At 37.2% G+C, this 20,348-nt stretch overlaps 1 protein-coding gene and 1 long non-coding RNA gene across 2 annotated transcripts in view; both read right to left on the bottom strand.

Moving 5' to 3' along the window:
- The window catches only part of LOC123871316 (GAS2-like protein pickled eggs), a 119,257-nt gene that overhangs the window by 62,362 nt on the left and 36,547 nt on the right, over nucleotides 1-20,348 (bottom strand). The window lies entirely within an intron of this gene.
- On the bottom strand, nucleotides 17,218-18,328 carry LOC123871350. The gene is made up of 2 exons (XR_006797254.1): nucleotides 18,007-18,328; nucleotides 17,218-17,351 (listed from the first exon to the last, which is right to left on the bottom strand). It is a non-coding gene; the product is annotated as an uncharacterized LOC123871350 (long non-coding RNA).

The following is a 20,348-nucleotide window of genomic DNA, read 5'->3' as shown; positions in this document are numbered from 1 at the left end:
AGAATGTGTTTTTATAATAAAGCCTGAGCAAAATCAATAAGGTACACACTGCCATAGCAATCTTAGGGCTACCTTTCTCAGGTTTATAGATATGACTATTTTTTTAAAGAAAGGATTTCCCTTTCTTTAAAAAAATAGTCATATCTGATGACGCCATGTGACTTTTGATTCATATTAAATACTTTTTACAAACTGCAGCATTACATTTTTAAAACATCAAAATATTTTGCTTTCATACTTACTTTTCCGTCGCACCCCGGTAGCGAGTCAAGGGCAATACAAAATAGAACGTAAAATGCTATATCGTGTAAATGTGCGCATTATATAGGCCGCGTTCGATCCACTGTACCCCTTGATCCACCGTTACCCACTCTCCCCTACCTGGAACTTCACACACATTTTACATACATATAACTAGAACTAAACACACAAATATCACAAACAATTTTTTTTACAGATGCCGAATACACATGGAGAATGGCTATCAGTGGCTCGAAGTTTCATGCAGAAATGGAATGTACCTAATTGCGTAGGTGCCCTCGATGGGAAACATATACGTATACTATGTCCAACTAATAGCGGTTCTGAGTTTTTTAATTATAAGTCATATTTCAGTATTGTTTTGCTAGCTTTAATCGATGCCAATTATAACTTTTTATACGTAGACATTGGATGTCAGGGCAGAATATCTGATGGTGGAGTTCTACGAAATTCAACTTTATTTGATATGATACGAGATGGAACTTTAAGTCTGCCACAAGCGATTCCATTACAAGGGAGAAATACACCTGTACCTTTTTATTTCATCGGTGACGATGCTTTCCCCATCTCACAGAATATAATAAAACCGTTTTCTGGATATCATGCAAAAGGATCACCTGAGAGGGTTTTTAATTATAGACTTAGTCGCGGGCGCATGGTTGTAGAAGACGCGTTTGGCATTTTATCTAATAAATTCAGAATTTTGCATTCACGCATTGGTTTACAAAATGAGAAAGCAAAAATTGTCGTGATGGCTTGTGTGCATCTGCATAATTTTATGAAGAGAAATGAAAGAACTACTGATGGAGTTTTGAACGAAATGCAACAAAATATACCGCAGATCGCTCTAAATGTAGAACCAAGTGTAATTAGAAATGAGCTAAAATGTTATTTTCTATCGGAACAAGGTCAGCTTCCTTGGCAATATCAAATATAATGTTTGAAAGAAATAAAATATGATTATTCAAATAATTGTTTTATTTAGGAATCAGAAACATGTATCAATAATTTTAAGCTTTTATTAAAATAAAATAATTTAACCGAAAATATAAACATTTATTTTAGTTTTAAGTAAAGGCATTGCGTTTTTCGTCATTTTAATATGTAACCTTATTTTAATCTATTACACTATTTTCGGTTAAATTATTTTCCAAGACTTGTAACAGACTGTCACTTGTATTGACATCTGGGCTATTTTGCATTTCATAGTCTGATTGAACAGAGTAAGAGCGCGAAGTTGAGGGCGACGGTGACATTGCTAACGTTGTAGGTTGGCCGGTGAAGTATCCTGGACGAACATTTTGATAACGAAGAGGCTGAGTAGTATTACTAGTATCAAAATTCATCGAACCCATTCTCATTTCTGCTTCATAGATAATATTCTGGATTTGATGTTGTACTGTACACATCGTGTAATGATCCATCTTCCTCAACTTGCTACTTATATAGTCTGCAAATATAGCAGCATCATCGCGTTGCCTTGCATTAGACGTGATCTCCCTCAGTAATTGCAAAGCTTCATCAACTTCAGGTTCTCTCTCTATATTTCGCTTTCGTGAAGTCCTTGTCGAAGGTAGCGTAGTCTGGGGAGTGATATTATCTTGAGAAGACTGAAAATAAAAAGGAAATCTTATAAATAATTGCAAACAAGCTTCAATACTATATTTTGAATATATCCTATCAGTATGTAAATATTAAATAAAAACCAAGCTTATAAACATAACATGTATGTATAGTGTATACAAATAATTATGTAAGTTTAAGCTACATTTACTCAGTAAATAATTGATATTATTTCTTTATATATTTTTTTTCATCTTACATATCATACTTCATACTTCATACTAATATATACTAATATTATAAATGCGAAAGTGTGTTTGTTGGTTTGTCCTTGAATCACGCCGCAACAGAGCTACGGATCGACATGATTTTTTGCATGGGGATAGTTAAGGTCCTGGAGAGTGACATAGGCTACTTTTTATCCCGGAAAATCAAAGAGTTCCCGAGGGATTTTAAAAACTTAATCCACGCGAACGAAGTCGCGGGCATCAGCTAGTTGGCCATATATCACGTCCTCAAGTATTGCAAATGTCTCACCAGTAACCCTGTACACTCTTCACGAGCGCTTATTCCCGAATACTTCGCTTTCGGTAAGTGTTATGCCGACTACATAAGGTCAAAAACGAGAGTATGCTCGCCCGCGCTCCGTGGTATTATGTATTGTTACCGGGTTGTAGGTAGTAGGTATCTAAAATATTAATACGCGAAGCAAAAACTTTGTACCTACCCCTATTAACGAAAATATTGCATAATGAAATATGTATTTTAAATTTATTATGGTCGACCAACTAGTCTACTTAGGTAATTATAAGAATTTGATGGGTACTTACACTAGGTGTGTGGCTGTTCAGAGTTGGTACCGGTGCATTCTTGTCATTAAGAAATGATAACGCCTTATAAGCAAACCATTTCGGCAATTGAACATCATCCCGTCCAGATCCACTCCTTTTAGATTCTTCAAATTTGCGTTTTTCTCGAAAATAATGGCTAGATAAATTCTTCAGTTTTCTCTCAATTTCTGTTGATGCTATGTTGAACACAGAAGCAATATCCCTAACAGCATCGTTTCTTTTGTTGCGATTCTTGAAATCCATATGCCTTGGGTTCCACAATAGTTCATTTTCTTGATACTTTTCTATTAATAAAAGTACAGCACTATCATCCCAGTTAAATTCTGTCATTTTGTTATTTAAATGAATACGACAACACTACCACTCCGTATCGAAGCCGCAAGCAAACTGCCGCCGGCACCAAAAGCCGCGCGTGCCGCAGGTAAAAGATGCATGAGCCGGCGGCATGTGTGGATGCGCCATTAAGAGGCCCATAGCAGAGTGAACTAAGCGAGGGAACTTTCGTTGTGCTCCAGAATCGACGATATGTCAAAATTAGGCTGTGGTGATGCGAAATCATAGACAAATAGAAATCGAAGCCCCGAAGTTTTGTCAGAAGTTCCCTAAATGTCGTGAACTGTGTCCTTAGTTAGCGACCATGTCTCGGATCCATATATCCATATGTCATAACTGCAGCAACACGCACTATTCGAAGACTTTGGCACTGAGGAATTTTGGACGAGAAAATATTATATCGAGGCTTCCAGAACGCTGCCCAGGCAGTTCTATGTCGGTTTTGTCTTATTTCTAATTTGATTAGGATTCAAGATTCTTTATTTGCAAAAACATTTTTACAATGAAATGAGATGTTACGTCATATTGTCCAGTTGAAATGTGATCTTGCTCCTGTATTCCCGCCGGATACTTCTGTATAGATGTCTCCGTTAACCGACTGTACGAAGTATATGTTTAGGCTGTGGCTATATTGTTTCAAACGTTAGTTCCCTAAGCGCGTTTATGTCAAGTGAGAAACGTGAGTGGAGTGTACAAAGTACATAATAAGTGATAACTAGCGTTATAGCTTCCTTTCGTATCGCTTTCTCGACACTTCCTACATCTCTCTTGAACGAATATCATCATCATCATTATCAACCGATAGAATCCGATCGACGTGGCCTCTATGTGCTGGAATATTGACTGGAAGGAGCAATGTTGGCAGTTTGTTATGGGCTCTTCTCAGACTTGGGCGCGTTTGGAACCCTCGTACCTTTAGTTTTAAGTTTACGTAATTAATTATATCACCACTATATCATCTTTCAAATGTAACAAATCGGACAAACAAAACGTGTACAAATAGTAGGTACCTATTTCGAATAAATGATTTTGACTTTGACTTTGGTAGACCTCTCCACTAGGTTGACAGACGACTCAAACGATACGCAGGGAGGGACTTAAAGGATACTGGATTCGGCCGCCCAAGACTGTGGCTTGTGAACAAGAGACCTATGTCCAGCTGTGGACGTCTATCGGTTGATAATAATGGTGATGATGACACATGAAACCGTTACCGTACCTACCGTTAAAAAGATTAGAAACAAGAATCCCAAATTACAATTACATTAAATCAAAGCTCAAAGGTGTTATTATAAAATACACAATTTCATCAAAATGTAAAAAATTGTGAGAAAGACACGCAACACAACGATAGAATGCGAAACGATTTTAGAGTTCCTTGGTAGAGTTTCAAATTGTTTTAATTGGTCAGTTTATACAAGTCAGACCTCGACTATCAGCCAAACCCCTAACCCCTGCCGGGAATCGAACCCGGGACCTCGTACTAATAAGACCACAGCGCTTACCACTGCGCCATGAAGGTCGTCGGGGTATTCGTCAGTACTCAGTGATGATCGTAGTCTGAAATACAAATGAGCTAACCTGAAAAAGGTACCTACAGCAGTTTTATTAAACTCATATCTCTGATAGGTTTCTAGTTTCTACGCGAATTTCTAACTAAGCCTCCAACCAAACCAGTATTTCGGTTCAAATCCCTATTTTCCTTTAGAGAGACCCTTAAACCTACTGGCTTAAGGGTCTCTCTAAAGGAAAATAGGGATTTTTAAGGAAAATTGGAACCTTAATCTTATTTTATTTATTTAATTATTTTTTATTTTTACCAGAAAGTTGTAACAATAAAGAGAAAAAAAAAGAAAAAGTGGACAGGGAAGCATATTATCTTTAGAAGAGATCTCTACCAGTGACCCTTGGCAGTGCGAGAGGTTGTAAAGGGAGTAGGTACACTACAAAGTTTCCCTTCCTGTCAAAGCAGTGTCAATTCACACTTGACCATTTCATAATCATCAAGAAATGTGTAACTTTAGTCAACAATTAAAAGATCCGACGTAAGATTACATCGCCATGGGAACTAGCGAAAAGGCGTAGTCATTGGTTTTTATTGAATTCGTGGAAATTTCGTAAGGCGTAGGTAATTATCGCGCTTTATCTGTTACATACGATCTATGATGTTCTGATTGCTACCTTCCATCTTACAGCGTCTATAGACAAGCCAACTTCTAACCATTTCTACTACGCAGTTGTCCAATCGCTGACGATTAGCGAGTTGGCGAAACAAGTTGGCGAGCAACGAGAAGCGAGTGTAGTTGGGGTTTTGTCGCTGGGCTATGAGCGTGTATGTGAATGCGACTGGCGAGTAATCGCCCGACATGATGAGTTTTTAGTTAGCTTTTGTCGCTACGACAAACTAGTGAACAGAGAGTTCTCACCGGCACTGTGTCAAATAGTGGTTTTTTTCTGTAGTCCACGCGGCCGAAGTCGCGGGCATAAGATAATAAAAAAATAAAAATAAAAAGTAAGTTAACACTGTTTTTCAACGCTCGCTCGTTCGCTATGCACCAGATTATATTAAACCCTAAGGCATTTTTGCTCTATATTTAAATGAAAAGAAATCTCCCAACTTCATTCCAACCCGACTTGTTGGCATGTCTATCCATTGCTGTAAAATTCTAAACTTTTGTTGAGAGTGTGAATGTAAAGTTATGAAATTACTATTATAACTGCGTAATAATATGCCTATCTATTAAATTATAAAGATGTTAGACGGAAATTAATTTATGTAGAGCTGTCCTTCCTGTATTGTAGAGCTTGGTAAGTTTAGATCAGACAGACCATTACTTTTTACTTACGATTCACAAGTGTAAATTAAAAATTTATAACACCGCCGACAAGTGAAGGTTACAGTAACTAGAAAAGAGCTGATAACTTTCAAACGGCTGAACCAATTTTCTTGGATTATAGCTAAGAAAACTCTCGATCAAGCCCCCTCTCAAACAAAAAAAACTGAATTAAAATCGGTTCATTAGTTTAGGAGCTACGATGCCACAGACAGACACACAGATACACGTCAAACTTATAACACCCCTCTTTTTGGGTCGGGGGTTAAAAAGATGTGCTGGGAGGTTCAAATTTTAGAGGGTTCAATTTACAGAGAGTTTAAAGTGTTATTATTACAGTAATAATATACTGTAATAAAGGTAACCTCTGTGTAAAATTTGAGCTTTCTAGGACCAAAAGCTTGTCGTTCATGAGTCAGTCAGGTTTTCATTTTTTAAGGCGAACAATTAAACGTCCGTGGAATTTCAGCTATATAAAGAAGCAGACTACAGATCTTGACCACGCCTTGCGGTGCGATAGTAAGAAAGGCATACGCATGGCTAAGGTTTGGAATACTCATCTGTGTTTCCTACCAATTACAATCCGGGTACTTTTAAAACAAGAGCGAATAGGCATCTTCTAGATAGGCGCGTCCCATAGGCCACATCATCACTTTCCATCAGGTGTGATTGTGGTCAAGCAATTGCCTATAATGAATAAAAAAAAGGTGAAGCAGGAATCAGGTCAAAAAATTCTGTAGAATATCGACAGACAGGTAACTTTGCGTCGATATATTTAAAACATTGGTTTTGGACAATTAGGAAAATCAGAAACAAACAAAATTAAAAGTTCGAACATGACGCATCAGAACAAGTAGCAACAATTAAATGATCATGTCCTGGATTAAAAGAAAGCTGTGATTTTGACTATGGTTAAATAGGCATTACCATACTACAAACCACTTTAGCACCTATTTCGTAAGCAATAAAGTTTATATTGGGATAGTTATTGCTAGAATCTTGCTTAAGGCACAGTTCCTTATAGGGAGGGCATTGTTTTAAAACAATTGGAAAGATCATTGTCCCGCTTTCTGCGATGTTATTAGATGTCTGATTCGTAGACGTTTCATTTGTTTGAATATTGTTTTTCTTCTTGTTTATATTACTTTGGATTCGATTAGCCAAAGCGCCCTGGGGCCGTGTCAGTCGCTTGGGTAGAATTTTCCTTGCATCCCAAGGACGGACTTAGGCTACTTTTTGTGCTATAATATATATGTGTGTTCTTAAATAATTAAGAATAGTTAGCAAACGAACAGGGGAATCATCTGATGTTAAGTGATTACCGCCGCCCATGAACATTTGCAGCACCAGAGGAACCCATAATGCGTTGCCACTTGCCAGCCTTTCAGAATTTGATTGATCCGCCCCTTGAATAACTCAACTTTTAAATCAGGTGACCCTTAAACTCTTCGCTGTTTTAATAAGAATTAAAAATAAATAGCTGTACGTAGTTGATAAAGGAATTAAATGTGATCGTCAAGGTTCAAGGCGAGTGCTAATACTTTATGCCAACAGCATGCCAGCAGTTAAATAGACACGTCTACCGGCGACAGCTTATCAGTTGCGATCTTCCACGTCCACACGTCAGTCACTCTATTGAAAAGCAAAAAAAAACTGTCAAGTGCGAGTTGGATTTACACACGAAGGGTTCCGTATCATCGTACAAGAAATAACGGTCATTTTGAAATTTTATTATTTCTTGTTACAGCGGCAATAGAAATACACATTATGTAAGAGCTCTCTACCTGTTGTTACGGTTCCAGAGATACAGCTCACTAACAGACAGACGGGCGAACGGACGGACAGCGCAGTTTTAATAATAGGGTCCCGTTGACACTTGACACCCTTCGGGTACGGAACCCTAAAAAGCACCGTTGACACGAGGCCTCAAGTCATAATAGGTAGGTACCTACTACCTACCTATTACGCCAGATTGTAGGCGTAATACCTACTTAATGTAAAGTCAAAGTCAAAATGATTTATTCACAAGTGTAAATTAAAAATTTATAACACCCCCGACGATCCAAAGTATTTGAGTTTTCCAAAACATCATTTTCAAATAAATAATTATGTATTTAGGCAACGTCCATCTTGACAGCTTGACATTTGTCAATTGACATAATATTATGAACCTAACGGTTATCTAACCTTCTTTTATACAAGAAAACTAGAAAAGAGCTGATAACTCTTAAACGGCTGAACCAATTTTTTTGGATTATAGCTAAGAACACTCTCGATCAAGCCACCTTTCAAACAAAAAAAACTAAATTAAAATCGGTTCATTCGTTTAGGCGCTACGATGCCACAGACAGATACACAGATACACAGATACACAGATACACAGATACACAGATACACAGACACACAGATACACAGATACACCCGTCAAACTTATAACACCCCTCTTTTTGGGTCGGGGGTTAAAAATAGGTACAAAGGTTTGTATTGTGGGAAGTCGTAGATAATCAGCTAAAATCTAAATTTTTTTGTTCCTACCAAAAAATAGTAACAGTACGAAATAAAACAGTTCATAATTAAAAAAAAACACAACTACCCAGCCAATACATGAACTAATAAAAAGACTTTTTCACATTTGAAAATTGTGCCATATAGCCGCCATATTGATTTTCTCAAAAAATTATAGCCAGACATAGTAGGTATATGTACCTACATACATACTAGACATAGTAAGAACTTAAACGATACCTTTTTTTTCCTCTCTCGTCTGGCTTTACAAAGATTAGCCAATGTCAAGTTTGTAGTTATTTGTAACAAGTTAGTTAAACCAAGGTTTAAACTATACAATTATGGACCCCATCTGTGCCGGCGCTCGCCGACATACGCGCGGCACCCCCTTAGAGCGCTTTCCAGTCACTTTTAACAAAAAAAACACTCCAAAAAGGCAGAGCACGCCCGCCAGCCAACACCAACGAAACGAAGTCCTAAACGATACCTGTTCAGGGATTTAGAAGTTATGGTGGAATCATTGAAGTTTGGCTATTCTGATTATGTTCTAACTTTCAATTATAATTAGGTAAGTAGGTAAAACTAACAATAATATCATAAAAAGAATTAAAATAAAAGTTTAACTGACTCTAGTCATGCAAGATGTAAATAAAAATGCAAAGCCAGTTAATTTTAAACCAGATTTGTTATTAGAGAAATTTAGAAAATACAAATCAAGTTTCTATACAAGAATAGAGACACTGAGTATTACGTAAAAACCTATCTACTTTCTTCAAAATATTAAAATTAATATTTGATATAAAATTTTGGAGCTTTTTAAAAACCTGATTTTCAAAGGTAATGTTGTGTAGCATAAATTTCCATACATGGGTATATATTTAAATACAAGGATCCAAGAAGTGTAATCAACTTTAATTATTAATTTACTTCCCCTTAATTGTATATTTCATTGAAATATAATTATTGTTCATTAAAAATACTTATGATATTTTTGTTTCAATTTCATGTAAACAACGCGCGCCAAATCAGTAAAATGTACCTATGGAATTTGAAGAATTGATCTTATTTTAATTTAATCGATAATAAATTTTACATTATATCAACTTATTGAGTAATGCATGTCTCATCAAATTTTTCTTTTTTAACAGCGTTTAAAAATTGATCCTATTTTTATTTTTGCAATAAATATAAAACTACATTTGTATGGAGCGAGTGACGAAAGTGGCGTAGTGGCCCTCCAGTTTTTGACGAAATTTTGTACAAAGATAGATTGCATTCTTGAGACACGCGGAAGTATATAGGCTACTTTTAGTCCCGGAAAATTAAAGAGTTCCCATGGGATTTTTGAAAACGTATATAATGTATGAAGGAGGCGAAAAATTGCAATTCAATTCGGCGACCTACTGGATTAGTCGGAATATCCCGTTACTTATGCAACACTGGACCACCAATCAATTACGCCTGCATCACCGACCTCCTGCCCTTCTAATCCTTAACTCCATTGCTACTGTTGCCAGGATACGTATTCAAATAGCGTACGCACATCCTGACATCAACATGCGCAGGCGCTGCCCGCGCGGGAAGGCGTGGGGCAAACAACGAGCGATTAACCCAAGCAAGTGTTAGTGTTTCCACTTTTAGGAGATTTCGTTCTACTTCAGGGCGAAACGGCCATTATTAGGTACGGGTTAGGACTTTTTTTGTTGAAAAAGCTTAGGTCTAAGGGTTTTGTATGGTTAGAATTTAATTTCAGGTAACTGACTCCGGCAAAGCCAAAAGGAAGGGTTATAATTTTGGCAATCTATGTATTTATACTCTATATATGTTATGGTTAGAAAAGGGCAAAATAAAAAAGTTTTTCACTCTGCATTATTAATAATAATTAGCTAGGTGTCAATTATTCATATGAGAATGAGAGTTGTAACTTGAATATGGAAGAAAATTATGACCAAACACTTTTTCTTCATGACAAGATTTCTAAATCTTAGGATCGTGAAATAATATCTAACGTGAAATGATGGTCTTCTTTATAATAGTTATTATGATGCGCCCGAAATTAGGAATATATATTATCGAAAAAAAATTGGTAATTCCTGGCGAATACCTACAGAAACTAGGGCAAAACCAAAAGTGCTACCAAAGGCCACTTTGAGCTGCAAAAGTCAAGTCCAATCATCGCACACCTTTTTTTCATTATCGCATTATAACAGTATCGCACAAATGGGAAAATTATCGAACACTTATCTTTTTACAAAGAAAGTACCTATTTGCGACTATTCTATATATTTTATCGTTATCTTGAGGAAAAACTATTTCCTGTAAACTCAAGGCTTCCTATTAGATAAAATTGAGTCTAAAGAAACATTGTAGCTATGTAAAAATCATACACTCTCGAGATCCAACCATTCTTCTAACTCTGGCAAAAAGCCAAGCACTAACACAATGTAGGCATTTTTATTAAAACTACTTTTCCGTTTCCCGGATTTTTTCCGGAAATTAAGAATGTGTTTACATTAATTGTGTTTACTTAGTATCACTCGCACCTTTGGCTTTTTTTTTGCACCTTAGCATCATCACCTACTACTTGGTGTGATCGCAATCAGAGCATGCCTATATCTTTGCTGAACCATAGCTAACCCATATAAAAAGTAACAATGAATAATAAAATCGCGACCTGTGTGACCATGTCCTTATTATTAAATACGGTCCATTCAAACTGGACATCCGATTAGGGATTCAATTCTAACCGCGATTTAACAAATCCAATGCAAAATAGACTTTATTCCCATAACATTAAGCTTAAAATAGCATGATTCTATTTCTATAAATTGAATAGATTAGAGAACCATATTTGTAGTGCAAAATAAATAATAAACAGTCATACAATAATAAACCTTATAATCATTATGATAGGAATTATATTTTAAAAGCAGCGATTGTATTCCGGAACGCGACGTTTTGCGAATTTATTATGGGAACGCATATGGTTTTTATGTTCTGATTCTAAGAAAGAAACAGTAAAAAAAAATGTTATTTAATATCCTACCATAGAGAGACCAAACATATACATAGTAGTCAATTAATCAGAATTAATTTAAGTATATAATAATATACTTTCTGACGCACAGGGGAAACGAAAATGTCCAATTCGGACTTTCAAAGTCGGTCACCCATCCAGTTACTGACTTGGGTCAAAGTTGCTTAACAATCGCAATCGATCGATATGCTTTGGCAAAATTAGGCCCAGTGCCACATAATAAGTATTAAAAAATATATTTTTTCGCCCAACTATTTCTCAGGCAAGTTCTAAGGGTAAGCAGAGTATTTATGCTTCTATGAGTTCAAGGCACTGCCATACTGTGTCGTGACTCATGCGCAAAATGAAGACAAAATGGTATTCCTGAAGCGACACAAAAACACAAAATGACACTACAATAATAATATTCGTCGCATCGCACGTGTCGGCATTCTTTCATGTCGCCGCTACATCGAGCAACACGTCTGAAGAAGAAGTCAACGTTTGTCGATTTGGCCACAAACGTTTGGCGACGCACCACTTTGGTTGCCTGTAAGAGATAAGGCCGCCAAATTGTACCTACCTGCCTATATTTTGTTTTGCTTTGTATGTGTATTTTCTGGTGTACAAATACTAATATTCATTCATTCATAACAAAATTATAAGCCTGTTGTATAGAAGCAGGCATTACTTTTCGGACGGAAGTCAATGATTTAAAAGGAACCACAAGCTTAATTTGCTATAATCCGCTGAAACAGACAACAGATAGCATGTGATATGCAATCTATGCGTATTATCTGCTTGGTGGCTTACTTTTCCTGCATGTTTAGGAGTGGAAAGGTGGGTGGTGCATATCGTCGTATCATTCATTGATTTGCTCGAAACATTATCATGGTCAACCAATAGTGTAATGTTTCATGAAAGTCACAATTTTGATGAAATGATCGGCTACTTTATGATATGATCAATTCTAACATGGTCACAACATACTGTTATTTTTTAATTTATTCATTATTTTTAATTTTTGACCCCGTGGTCCAGTACTTTGACAAACTACCTACACGATAATTGTATAACAATTATCCCCATTCATAGGACCGCGTTACTTTTTCTTGCATACAGTGTATTCATATAAAGCCTCCACTTATTAAGCAAATTATCTTCCATTTCATTAAGGAGCATTTAACATTAAACAATTATTTTAAATCAACAAAGGATCCCGAACACAATGGTGTCATAAATATCAGCTTTTTTCCAAAATAAATATTTCATCTCGCCGATCATGATTTGTAAAAGACCTCTTAATGTCTTAAGCTGAACTTCCACTGTCTAGAAGATGTGTAACATAAAGTAATATTACAATGACACAGTTTTACTTTTGATTCCACTTTGATAAAATTTCGTTTGACATCGAAAAAAAAAACGATTTCGGATCCCTTACATACATCTACAGTAAAATCTGTACTTACACACGCAAAAGGTCACTGTGACTTGCTACCAATTTACTATTCCTACTCTATCACTCACAAAAAACCTACTATTATAAAATAGAAGTTATTTATTTAGGTTTTACCTATTTATTAACATTCCCACTGAGCACAGCAGCACTGGTAGAGAGCTCTTTGTTATATTGTGGTTCCCTGTCCACTTTTTCTATCTTTTTCTCTTTATTGTTACAACATTCTGGTACAAATAAAAATAAAAACATTTGAAATAAGTAGATAAGCCTTTAAGAATCACGTGGGAACACTAGTAGTAGTCCTTCCCCGGGAGGGAAATATATATTATGCCCTACATACTTATAACATTAGTAAGTAGATTGTACAGCTTTAACCAGTAGGTGATGACGAATAGAAACTCCACGGATTACGCAACACATTTTCTCTACCGTCCAGCACGTCTACACAGCCGGTGAGTGAGCAGCTTTACTAGCCTAATGACCACGATATAAGGCGTGATTGCCTCGCGATGTTTACGAGGTCTCTAATTGATGAAATTATTCGTATTAAGGCAAGCCGTCCATATGGAAACTTATTACGTTATAGCACGGTGACAGTTTTAGGGTTATGTATGAGTATATGAACTTGCACTGCATGCCTGAGGGTTCTCCATGATATTCTGAAAGGTGTGTGAAGTCTGCCAAGTACAGTACCTACCAGGTAAGGCCAGCGTGGTAGACCATTGACTCGGTTATGGGTTGACCATGATGATTAAAATCTATTGTGACAGACATAAGATAACGAATTTTAAAAAAGTTCAAGTAAAAGTTCATCTTCGGATCATAACAACTTACTGCATAATTTTATCTATATTCTCGTAGATAGGATTCTCGAAGATAGGATACATAGGTGCGTTGACTTTATCCGCCACTTACCTGTAACAAAAGACATTAAATAATTAAGTAATTTAATTTAATTAAATAAAAAATCTAAATAAATCAAATTGTATGTAAGGATTTTTTAATAATTTCAAATGCAGCCAGTAGGTATTCTTGGCACTATTCCACGCGGGCATAATTAGAAAAGGCTAGCTTTGAGTTTTGTTGTAGATCTAGATTTATTGAGATTTTTTTAATTCAGATTCTCTGTACCTATAACATAGAAAGAACGTTGAGATATTCTAAAAGAATTTTTAACCAACCAAAACCACGCGGAAGAAGTCGCAGGCTTCAACTAGTGTGATGTTATAAAGCATAGCTCATTAAGGATTAAGAACTCAAAAGACGAAAAAAAAACCGCAGAAATAAATCAATCATCTTACACGCTCGCTGATGTACCGTTTATGGGTGTCTCAATAACACTCGCGGGGAATCGAACCGGCTACCAATGACTGACAGTGACACATGAGACGTGCCACTGACTCAGTAATAATCGCCTTTCATGGTGAGGGAACTTTATACAGATGTGTTCATGTCAAAATTACTTATCGAGGGAATTTAATACGCCATGACTGGCTTTTTAAAAAGATCCGATGGTTTCAGCAGTTTTTTTTTTTAAATATTTTATAGACTTACTAGATCATACCCGCGGATTCGGGTTTTTCTAAAATCCCGGGGAAACTCATTGATTTTCCGGGATAAAAAGTAGTTTAAAGTTTATACCCAGGATGCAAGTTAGTTCTGTACTAAATATTTAGATGGTGATTTAGGTTTTTTAGGGATCCGTACTTCAAAAGGAAAAAAGTAACCCCTATAGCTTGAATACCGAAATGATTTGAGTTTGAGTGCAGCTGTGGACATCTATCGGTTGACAATGATGATGATAATGATGGGTAGTTAATAGTATGAGACTCTTTTGAAGGTCCATGCAATTACCATAATATTATGTCACAGTGATGTAATAAATATTATTCTCTTCCTCATGCCAAGACAACAATACCCAAAAATGACAGCGACAATATGACATGACATGACAACACTCGGGGAATATGACAGGTGGAAACCGCCTCACCGAAAGGTGATAGAGAAACAGGCAAATCTGAAATGACATAATGTACAATCTTGATGTACTTATAGTGCGCGACAGATTGAGATGGCCATCGGGAAGCCCCGCATAATAGCAAACAAAAATTTGGAGACGCCCCCTTTTTTGGGGTGTATCCAATGTTGTAAATGTAGCCTATGTCACCCAGATCATAATAACGAATTGATTGACACCTCATTCATCAAAATCGGCTCAGTAATTTAGGCGCTACGGTGGAACACACAGAATCTGATACGAACATACATGCATAGATTGCTAAAATCATGACCCTTCCTTTTGGCTTTGCTGTAGTCGGCCGGATCATCATAATAACGAATTAGTTGACACTTCATTCATCAAAATCGGCCCAGTTATTCAGGCACTACGGTGGAACACACAGAATCTGATACAAACATACATACATAGGCTGCTAAAATCATGACCCTTCCTTTTGGCTTTGCCGCAGTCGGCCGGATCATCATAATAACGAATTAGTTGACACTTCATTCATCAAAATCAGCCCAGTTATTCAGGCGCTACGGTGGAACACACAGAATCTGATACAAACATACATACATAGGCTACTAAAATCATGACCCTTCCTTTTGGCTTTGCCGCAGTCGGCCGGATCATCATAATAACGAATTAGTTGACACTTCATTCATCAAAATCAGCCCAGTTATTCAGGCGCTACGGTGGAACACACAGAATCTGATACAAACATACATACATAGGCTGCTAAAATCATGACCCTTCCTTTTGGCTTTGCCGCAGTCGGCCGGATCATCATAATAACGAATTAGTTGACACTTCATTCATCAAAATCGGCCCAGTTATTCAGGCGCTACGGTGGAACACACAGAATCTGATACAAACATACATACATAGGCTGCTAAAATCATGACCCTTCCTTTTGATTTTGTCGTAATCGGGTAATAACGGGGTATGTATAGTAAGGTTCAAGGAAGGATGGTCACCCTTGACTCAGATTGAAGGTTAGCTTTTAATTGACATTTCATTTACGACAGTTTCCGAAACGGAATAATCTGCGTTTACCGTAATAGCTGTCAGCGGGTGAATAATCGCAGGCTATTGTCTTTGAACTTTACGTTTTTGTACGCAATATGGCGCGTGAGGTGTTGGGAATGCAATTAAAGGACACGTCGCCTCGTCGCCACACTTGCAGGAAGTGGGGCCATCTTAGAAAGGTTAGGGTTGACTTGATTCGTTATTATTATTGCTTAACTTTACAAGTGTAAATTAAAAATTTATAACACCCCCGACGATCCAAAGTATTTGAGTTTTCCAAAACATCATTTTCAAATAAATAATTATGTATTTAGGCAACGTCCATCTTGACAGCTTGACATTTGTCAATTGACATAATATTAAGAACCTAACGGTTATCTAACCTTCTTTTATACAAGAAAACTAGAAAAGAGCTGATAACTCTTAAACGGCTGAACCAATTTTTTCGGATTATAGCTAAGAACCACAGTACAACACACAGTACTATTTTGCTTATTTTCATAGTATTATGTCTTATGGAATCTTAATATGGGGTAGAGCGGCAGATATTGGGAGAATTTTTGTATTACAGAAAAGGGCAATACGCGCAATTTATAACTTAAAACCACGCGATTCACTTCGAGAAAAATTTAAGGAAATAGGTATCCTTACCGTAGCCTCTCAATATATTTACAACAACATAATTTTTGTAAGACAAAATATTCTTAGTTACAAGAGGGTTGGCGATCTACACAACAGGCTGACTAGACACCGTAACAGGCTTGCGACTCCTACGCTCCGTCTCAGGAAGGTCCAAAAGTCATTTGTGGGAATGGGTATAATCTTCTATAACAAAATTCCTCAGTCAATTTTGGACTTGCCTTTACACAGGTTCAAAAAATCTATTAAAAATATGCTCCTGAGAAAAGCATATTATACTATCGAAGATTATGTAAATGATAAAAAAGCGTGGATTTGAACTTCGATTCGCTCCAGCAATGCGCAGGACTTCAATTGCTTTTATACATGGCATAATATTGTATATCAAATCTTTGAAAAGAGCAACCGCCGAGTTTCTTGCTGGTTCTTCTCGGTAGGAAAGGCATTCCGAACCAGTGGTAGATGCTTTTGACGATTCGAAAGAACTTGTAAAAGTCTAATTGAATAAAAACATTTTGAATTTGAATTTGAATTTGACAAACAGAATAGTAGGCTAACTAACGCCGATCGGCGAGTTAATTACCTACTCCTGCGTTGACGCCTAGGGTTGTCACTTTTATTTTTAATTAAATATTATTTGCGTATTATGTATGACAGCACTAGGTTTTTAATTTCGTAATAATAATAATGAAATGTTTTACCAATTCATAAATGGGGTGTAAATAAAAGACGTTTTAAAAAGAAAAGACAAATTTTAAAAATTCTATCTTCAGCTTTGAATACTTCACACACGAGTATGCGACGTGTTGGCTTATCGGACAAATCTTCGCGATCGATTGATCGTAGCCATTGTAAGCGCCTGAAACAATTAAATGAATAAGCCAAATAAAAGAAATATTAAGTTATAAAACACGTATTTTAGAAAATCTAACCTATTACTATGCCCCCTTATTAATAAACGTAGACTAGACGGAATGAAATGACACTCTAATCTACGTTTAATAATCAGGGGGTTAGAGCTTACACAAATAGTAAACCCAACCGAAAACATCACTTGTGAAAATTTCAACTGTCTAACTATCATGGTTCATGAGATACTGCTTGGTGACAGACAGACAGACAGACGGACAGCGTAGTCTAAGTAGTAGGGCGAATTACATACGTATTACGTACAAAACATCTCACATAACACCCCTGAAGTATAAGTATTTACATATGTACGGAACCCTCGGTGCGCGAGTCCCACTCGTACTTGGCCGATTTAGGTGAAAAATTAAAAAGTTAGGCTTATTCAAATGAAAACTTGGTCAACTAACCCCGGTCTCCCCTACTCCATAACTTAAAAGTAAAATTTTTTTCTGTAAAAATTGATATTATTCTAATTTTATTCTATCTAAATATAAAATATTAAATATATTAATAGGTACCTAGTACATCCAGACACGGATCCTGGGCTAGCACACATAGGTACCTACCGACACATAATTTTATTACAAAAATGTTTAGGTACTTACGTGTCTTGTTCAGTAGGTATATTGAAGAATGATAAGTCCGGTTTGTTGGAGTCGTTATTGAGACACCCGAAGACACCACAATAAATTTTGGCTTTTTTTGAAGTCATAATTGTTACTAACAAAACAAAAAAGTGCAACGTAATACGCAATTGCGCGCGATTAGCATGGCGGCGCGGCCCGTACTGCCGGCCGCTTGAGCCGCTTGAGACTATGCGAATGTGTGCGTGAAACTTCCGTGCGTACACGGCGCCCGCTGCTCACGCATACATTCAAACCGGCGGCGGCCACTTTGTATGAAGTTAAACTACTGTTCTGTTTGTACTGTGTAAGAACACTCTCGATCAAGCCACCTTTCAAACAAAAAAAAGTAAATTAAAATCGGTTCATTCGTTTAGGCGCTACGATGCCACAGACGGATACACAGATACACAGATACACAGACACACAGATACACATATACACACGTCAAACTTATAACACCCCTCTTTTTGGGTCGGGGGTTAAAAACTCAAACTTACGACATTCATTGTTTATTCTTTATTTATTTGCATTCATGTTTTACATCATAATAGAAAATAATTATAATATTACAACATGAAGCCCCGTCAGGGCGCTGCTAAGTGATTACATATAAATAAAATGTCATGTATATAAAATTTAAAAAATCAAAATCAAAAAATTAAAATTTAATTCAAAAAATTCAAAAGTAGATGATGCGCTTTGGGTTTTTTTTAATCCCGTGGGAAGCGCTAAACCAAACAAATCTGTATGGTGCAACTGGGTGCAACATACAGCATGCGGTATGTATCGCCCGCCCTCCCACTGCTAAAAATGCTGGAAAAGCCAGTCACCAAGCAAGCAATACGCACCACCACCACACAAATCCCAAAACCGACGCACCCCGTCACGAAACGTGCGTCGAGTGAACCCGGGACCTCCCACTGAGACCACAGCGCTTACCACTGTGCCAAGGAGGTTGTCAAAATGAGAATGAGAAGGGTTTTAGTCCATTATCTACCACGCTGGCACAGTTCATGTGTATCATTGTCTCAATCAGTTTGATACTGTCTGAAGATGTATGTCGCTAGATCACAGATGCTAGATCACCACGCCCTTTGTGTTAGTTTGATCATTATCGATCACTAGCTGACGCCCGCGACTTCGTCCGCGTGGATTTAGGTTTTTCGAAATCCCGTGGGAACTCTTTGGTTTGCCGGGATAAAAAGTAGCCTATGTGCTAATCCAGGATATTATCTATCTCCATTCCGAATTTCAGCCAAATCCGTCCAGTAGTTTTTGCGTGAAGGAGTAACAAACACACACACACACACACACACACACACACACACACACACACACACACACACACACACACACACACACACACACACACACACACACACACACACACACACACACACACACACACACCACACACACACCACACACACACACACACACACACACCACACACACACCACACACACACACACACACACACACACACACACACACACACACACACACACACACACACACACACACACACACACACACACACACACACACACACACACACACACACACACACACACACACACACACACACACACACACACACACACACACACACACACACACACACACACAAACTTTCGCCTTTATAATATTAGTGTGATTATCAGCATTAATAATACTCTGATCGTGACCATGTACTTGTCATGATAAATGTCGGCAAAGGTTAACTTTGTTTTGATTTACTATTATTATCACTATCATACTGGATAGTTCTAATTCTAAAGTATAGTTTAAGTGATTTTGTGAACGCTGGGGGCAAACGTGTTCTGGAGTGGAGACCGCGTATCAGCAAGCACAGTGTGGGACGACCTTAAGAGGACGGCGGGAAGTGGGTGGATGAGGAAGGCGGAGGATTGTGTGTGGTGGCACGCTCTTGGAAAGGTATATATCCAGCAGTGAACGCGAACATTGATTGATTGATTTTGTGAAGTGGTGATAGTAAAAAGAATACCCAACTGAGTTTGTTGTGGGCTCTTCTCAGACCTGGGTGCGTTCGGAACCCTCGTAGCTTTAGTTTTACTTTACGTAATTAATTACCACTACTGTATCATCTTACAAATCCAACAAGTGGCTATCATAAAGTGTAAATATTACCTATTTTGAATAAATGATTTGAATTTAAAATTTTGGATTTGTTTTATGTCTTCTTGACGGTCGTTGCCCTAATTTGGTTTATTATTTCACTATTCTATTGGTGGGAACTTGGCTCTCCCAAGACGTTAATCTCCAACCGATCCGTTTGTCCGATTTCCACACTTTCGAAA

The sequence above is a fragment of the Maniola jurtina genome, chromosome 13, assembly GCF_905333055.1.
Source record: "Maniola jurtina chromosome 13, ilManJurt1.1, whole genome shotgun sequence".
NCBI lineage: Eukaryota > Metazoa > Arthropoda > Insecta > Lepidoptera > Nymphalidae > Maniola > Maniola jurtina.
Note: the sequence above shows the minus strand (reverse complement) of the source record. Positions and strands in the feature narration are given on the sequence as shown.